The sequence below is a fragment of the Callorhinus ursinus genome, unplaced genomic scaffold (genome assembly GCF_003265705.2).
Source record: "Callorhinus ursinus isolate GAN/ISIS: 27379988/994484 unplaced genomic scaffold, GSC_fseal_2.0 scaffold4, whole genome shotgun sequence".
Taxonomy (NCBI): domain Eukaryota; kingdom Metazoa; phylum Chordata; class Mammalia; order Carnivora; family Otariidae; genus Callorhinus; species Callorhinus ursinus.
This window is the reverse complement of record NW_027397066.1, coordinates 53,216,900-53,223,588: the sequence shown is the minus strand read 5'-3', so window position 1 is coordinate 53,223,588 and position 6,689 is coordinate 53,216,900.

Sequence of the window (6,689 nt, the reverse complement as noted above, 5' to 3'; positions counted from 1 at the left end):
TAGTAAATAAATCTCCTTTACATATACCCAGGTCCTTTTCAAACTACTGATTCTATGCTGGGAGGTGGATGGAATTATTTAGAATGTTGGCTTGTCAAGGGCACCCAAAGCCCCACTGGTTTTCAAAGCCAGGTATGGGGATTGATCCCTAGTGCTTGTGGTACCTGGGATCAGGTCTGATCTTCTCACATCTCCAAGCTTGTGTTAAAGTCCCCTACTCTTATTGTGTTATTGTTAATTAATTCCTTTATGTTTATTATTAGTTTATTTTATATATTTATATTTACATGTGCTCCCAATTGTTATATCTTGTTTGATTGTCCCTTTTATGATTATATAAGCCCTTCTTTGTCTCCTTTTACAGTCTTTGTTTTAAAGTCTAGTTTAAGTATTGCTTTTCCAGCTTTCTTTTCATTTTGATGTCCATTTGCATGATGAATGATTCTCCACCCCCTCACTTTCAATCTGGAGGTGTCTTTAGGTCTAAAATGAGTCTTTTGTAGGCAGCATGTAGATGGGTCTTTTTTTTTTTTTTCCAATCCATTCTAATACCCTATGTCTTTTGATTGGTGCATTTATTCCATTTATATTCAAAGTAATTACTGATAGATATGTATTTGTTGCCATTTTATTACTTATTTTGTCGATATTTCTGGAGAATTTCTCTGATCCTTTTTTGTCTTTATTACTTTTGGCCTCTTGAGGGGTCCCCTTTAATATTTCTGGCAGGGCTGGTTTAGTAGTCATGAACACCTTTAGTTTTTGTTTGTCTAGGAAACTCTATCTTTCCTTCTATTCTGAATGATAGCCTTACTGGAAAGAGTATTCTTGACTGCAGATCTTACCCTTTTAGTACTTTGAATAGATCATGCCACTTTATTCCGGCTTGCAAAGTTTCTGTTGAGAAATCTCCAGCTAGTTGTGTGTGTTTTCCCTAGTAAATTAAGGACTTCTTTTGTCTTGCTGATTTTAAGATATTTCTTTATCACTATGTTTTGCAAATTTAATTAGTATTTCTTTGTTATGGCCCGCTTTTGTTGATTTTGATGGGAGTTTTCTCTGCCTCCTGGGTCTGGATATCTGTTTCCTTCCCTAGATTAGGAAAGTATTCTGTTATTGTTTCTTGAAACAAATGTTCTGCCCCTTTTATCTCTCTTCTTTTTCTGGGACTCCTATAACATGAATGTTATTATGTTTGATGGAGTCACTGAGTTCCCTAAGTCTATTCTCCTGTTGCATAATTCTTTCTCTTTTTTGTTCAGCTTCACTATTTTCCAATTTTTTGTCACAAATTGATTCCTCTGCATCTTCCAGCTTGCTGTTCATTGCACCAAGCCTGTTTTCAACCTCATTTATTATATTCTTCATGTTTGATTGATACTTTTTTTATTCTTTTAACTCTGTGATAAGGGTCTCACTGATGTCTTTTATTCTTTTCTCAAGCCCAGTAAGTAACCTTATGATTATTACTTTAAGTTCTCCACCAAGCATGCTAATTATATCTATTTTGTATAGATCTTCTTCCATGTGTTAGAAAAGCCAGTTATATCTCATGTTCCTGAAAGTAATGGCCTTATGAAGAAGAGGTCCTGTAGTGCCCAGGTCCTGGAGCTTCAAGGAATGCCTCTAGTGTGTGCTACGTCTGTTCTGCTGTTGTTTTGTGGCTGATCTATCCTTCAGAGCAGTTGTCTGCAGAAGCTCTCCTTGCTTGCTGGGGGCAGTGTTTGGTGTCTGGCCTAAATGTTGTGAGTTTTAATTAAGTGTGCTCTGGTCTTGTGAAATGAGACCTGACACCAACTCCACCAGAACTGAGGACCTGCAGAACTCTCTGGTTGGGAGAGGTGGTGTGGGCAGGAGTTTCTGCTGGTTTTCTGGGGTAGGAACCCACTGCACTGGGACTGAGGCAAACTTGACTGAGAAAGGCAGTTCTGCCAAAGTGCAGCAGGTGGGGCTTGGTTTAAGCAAGTTAGGCAGCCAGTGTCAATGCTGTGCTGCTGCCCACAAGTGGCTGTGTGTTTATGCTGATGGGCTAGAGAGGGAAATGGTGCCAACCAGCACCTTTGTTTTTGGGGAGGTGTCTCTATGAATGCTGCCTCTCAGAGATACACTCTGAGAAGAGGGACTGATCCCCCCCCCCCAGTATATCCCAGGTGTTCTTCAGATTGCTGTTCCCACACTGTCTCCCCCTGAGTTGTTTGCCTGCCTTCTCTCCACGAAAAGCATAGTGCCCTCCTGGCTCTATCCCAGTCAAGACTGCTGACCTTTAAAACTCCAGGCTTTAAGCCCCAGTGTTTGCAAGAACTCATGAAATTCAGCCCCTCTCATTTTCTAAGCCAATGGCTTTGGGGAAATATTCTCTTTGTGTGTTCCCCTGTGTACTCCTCTCTCTCTTGCCCTTCTCTGGAACCATGGCTCCCTCCCTTCCATAGCACCCATGATCCATTTCTCCCCTAAACCACATCACTGAACTTCTTACCTTCTTTAATGTAGCCCCTTCTCTCCCTTTAGTTGTGCAGTTTGTTCTGTCAGTTTTTAGGTATATTTCTGGTGTATTTCAGATGTTTTAATAGTTATCTAGTTGTGTTCATGGGATGAGATGAGCCTAGGGTCCTCTTACTCTGCCACCATCTTCCTCTCTCCCCATGTCTCTTCCTAAAACTGTGAAGAAAGTTCAAAAATATCTATTTTTCCAAATATGTGAAAGAACTTCTCTGAATAGCGTCTTCTAAAATAAAGGAAAAGGGGTATTTTTTATAAACTGTCACTACCTGGTTTGTTAAAATAAAGTGCTTCCTTGCAATGCTTTCAATATTTTCTGAGAATATTTAAGAGGAATCCATAGGTTGATTAGACAAGAAATTTTATTGCTTAGGGAGAATTAATAAATGCATTTCTTGTAGACCCTAGTTATATTTTGGCTCAAGCCAAAATATATTTTGATCATTTGACCAAATAAAATTTGGTCATTTAATGGGAATTTACTGTGCACCAAAAACATTTAAATCTTGTAACAATCCAACAACTTTGGTATAATTACTATGGTCTTTAAAGCTAAGGAAATTAAGGTTCAAAGGGTAAAGTACAAAAATAGATTATTTTCCCTTGAACCTTGAACCCTGAACTCTGGAGTCTCAGTGGGAAGTTGTCTGGAACCAGACTTTGAACTTCTGATTCTCTAATCACACAGCTTTGGATCTTGGCTTCCCACACAGTATCTCAGCCTCTGCTTACACCTCTTCTGCCAGGAGATCCAGAAATGTTCCTTGTTCTCATTCTAAGGATCCAAGTGTCTGCTGGCTCAGTCCTATTGTAGGAAGCCCATCTTGGTGGCCTTGGAAGTAACATGGTGGGAGTTTGAGCAAGTAAGAGTGGGAGGGAAAGAGACTGGGTTATCAACTAAAACTCAGAGATAAAAAAGAAAACTAAAGATACGAGCCTAGGCTCACTCTGTTCTCCTCTTCCTCTCTTTCTTCATTCCTTCCTTCCCTCCATTTCTTTCTTCCTTCTAACTTTTCCCCATATTTTCCCTTAAACGCACAGAGCGCAGAACATTCAGTCACTAATCTCTACCTCAGTCTTCATAATCTAGTTGTACATATCAAACTCCATAGAAATAATGTCCTTAACATATATAGCTTTATTTTTTTGGAAGTTTATTTTTTAATTAATAAATTTTTATTATGTTACATTAATCCCTGTAAGTACATCATTAGTTTTTGATGTAGTGTTCCATGATTCACTGTTTGCACATAACACCCAGTGCTCCATGCAATATGTGCCCTCCTTAATACCCATCACTAGGCTAACCCATCCTCCCAACCCCCTTCCCTCTAAAACCCTCAATTTGTTTCCTGGAGTCCATAGTTTCTCATGGTTTGTCTCCCACTCTGGTTTTCCCCCCCTTTCTACTAATGTCCTCCATGCTATTCCTTATGTTCCACAAATAAGTGAAACCATAGGATAATTGACTTTCTCTGCTTGACTTATTTCACTTAGCATAATCTCCTCCAGTCCCATCCATGTTGATGTAAAAGTTGGGTATTCATCCTTTCTGATGGCTGAGTAATATTCCATCATATGTATGGACCACATCTTCTTTATCTATTTGTCTGTTGAAGGGCATCTCGGCTCCTTCCACAGTTTGGCTATTGTGGACGTTGCTTCTATAAACATTGGGGTGCATGTGGCCTTCTTTTCACTACATCTGTATGTTTGGGGTAAATACCCAGTAGTGCAATTGCTGGGTCATAGGGTAGCTCTATTTTAAACCTTTTGAGGAACCTCCACACTGTTTTCCAAAGTGGCTGTACCAACTTGCATTCCCACCAACAGTGTAAGAGGGTTCCCCTTTCTCTACAACCTCTCCAACATTTGTTGTTTCATGCCTTGTCAATTTTTACCATTCTAACTGGTGTAAGGTGGTATCTCAATGTTGTTTTGATTTGAATTTCCCTGATGGCTAATGATGTTGAATATTTTTTCATATGTCTGTTAGCCATTTGTATGTCTTCTTTAGAGAAGTGTCTGTTCATGTCTTCTGTCCATTTTTTGACTTGATTATTTGTTTTTTGGGTGTTGAGTTTGAGAAGTTCTTTATAGGTCTCGGATACCAGCCCTTTATCTGTAGTGTCATTTGCAATTATCTTTTCCCATTCCATGGGTTGCCTCTTTGTTTTGTTGACTGTTTCCTTTGCTGTGCAGAAGCTTTTTATCTTGGTGAAGTCCGAAAAATTCATTTTTGCTTTTGTTTCCCTTGTCTTTGGAGATGTATCTTGAAAGAAGGTGCTGTGGCCGATGTCGAAGAGGTTACTGTCTATGACTCCTCTAGGATTTTGATGGATTCCTGTTTCACATTGAGGTCTTTGATCCATTTAGAGTTTATCTTTGTGTATGGTGTAAGAGAATGGTGGAGTTTCATTCTTCTCTATGTAGCTGTCCAATTTTCCCAACACCATTTATTGAAAAGACTGTCTTTTATCCATTGGATATTTTTTCCTGCTTTGTCGAAGATTAATTGACCATAGATTTGAGGGTCCTTTTCTGGGCTCTCTATTCTGTTCCATTTGATCTATGTGTCTGTTTTTGTACCAGGACTATGCTGTCTTAGTGATTACAAGTTTGTAATACAGCTTGAAATCAGGCAACGTGTTGCTTCCAGCTTTGTTTTTCTTTTTCAACATTTCCTTGGCGATTCAGAGTCTTTTCTGGTTCCATACAAATTTTAGGGTTCTTTGTTCCAGCACTTTGATAAATGCCATTGGTATTTTGATCGGGATGGCATTGAAAGTATAGATTGCTCTGGGCAGCATAGACATTTAACAATGTTTATTCTTCTGATCCATGAGTATGGAATGTTTTTCCATCTTTTTGTGTCTTCTTCAATTTATTTCATAAGTGTTCTGTAGTTTCTAGAGTATAGATCCTTTACCTCTTTTTTTTTAGGTTTATTCCAAGGTATCTTATGGTTTTCGGTGCTATTGTAAATGGAATTGATTCGCTAATTTCTCTTTCTACAGTTACATTGTTAGTGTATAGGAAAACAACTGATTTCTGTGCATTGATCCTGTGCACAGGATTCTGTGTATCCTGCTACATTACTGAATTGCTATATGAGTTCTAGTGATTTGGGGGTGGAGTCTTTTGAGTTTTCCACATTAAGTATCATGTCATCTGTGAAGAGAGAGAGTTTGACTTCTTCTCTGCCAATTTGAGTATCTTTTATTTCTTTTTGTTGTCTGGTTGCTGTTGAACAATAGGCCTGATTAGATCTCATTTCTGCCCTTAGATATTCTATATTGTCATTAATATTTTTCTCAAGCCTAGATATTGCCTTGATAATTGTTACTCTGAAGTCCATTTCTGACATCTTGGTTATATCCATACCCATTATTTCTGTGGCAGAAGCCATAGTCTATGGTTCTTTCTTTTGTTGGGGGTTTCCCCTCTTAGTCATTCTGTTGAGGGGTGATTAAGGGAATGTACAAAATCCAAATTGTTGACCACAACCCAAGCAAGATGAACCTGTTTGTAGGGACCTTAGTGTTGTTGGCTTCTTGTTCTCCCAGCCTGTCTTCTGGGGGAAGGGCCTATCACACTGTTAACTCAGGCAACTCTGTTTGGGCAGAGTTATCCTGCTCCTTGTGGGGGAGGATGAGCTCAGTGAAAACCAGTTTTGGGGGGCTTTTGTTCTCCTGAGGCTTTCCCTGGTGGCTTTCGGAGTCTCTTCTGAGAGTCTGAGCAGAAGTGATCAAATCTAAACCTCTGCCTCAGAGCAGAGAGGTCGCAGTCTCTTCTTCAGTGAGCTTTCCAGGCCACACTGTCTCCATTTCTGACTGTGCTGCTAAAAACCTCAGTGTTCTGGGTTGTGCGCCCCACAGCAGTGCTCCCAGCCCTTGTTCCCAGGGCTGGGCACGTCTTTGCCCTTTTTGCTTCTAAAACTGCAAACTCCCCTGCTTGGCATGCACGCCCCCTCAGCTCCAGTTTTCAGTCTGGGGGGCTGCCTTAAAGTCCTTTCCCTGCTGCTACCGGTCTGCGAGTCTGTGCCCAGTCCCCAGCATGGGATGCTTTTGCGCTCCTGTGTTATTTCACCTTCCTGGTGCCAGAGCTTATGGCGGCTCCCTCCCCCTTCTGTTTATCCTCCAATATCTGCCTGCAGAATCAGCTCCCTGCTTCATACCTCGAGACCAGCC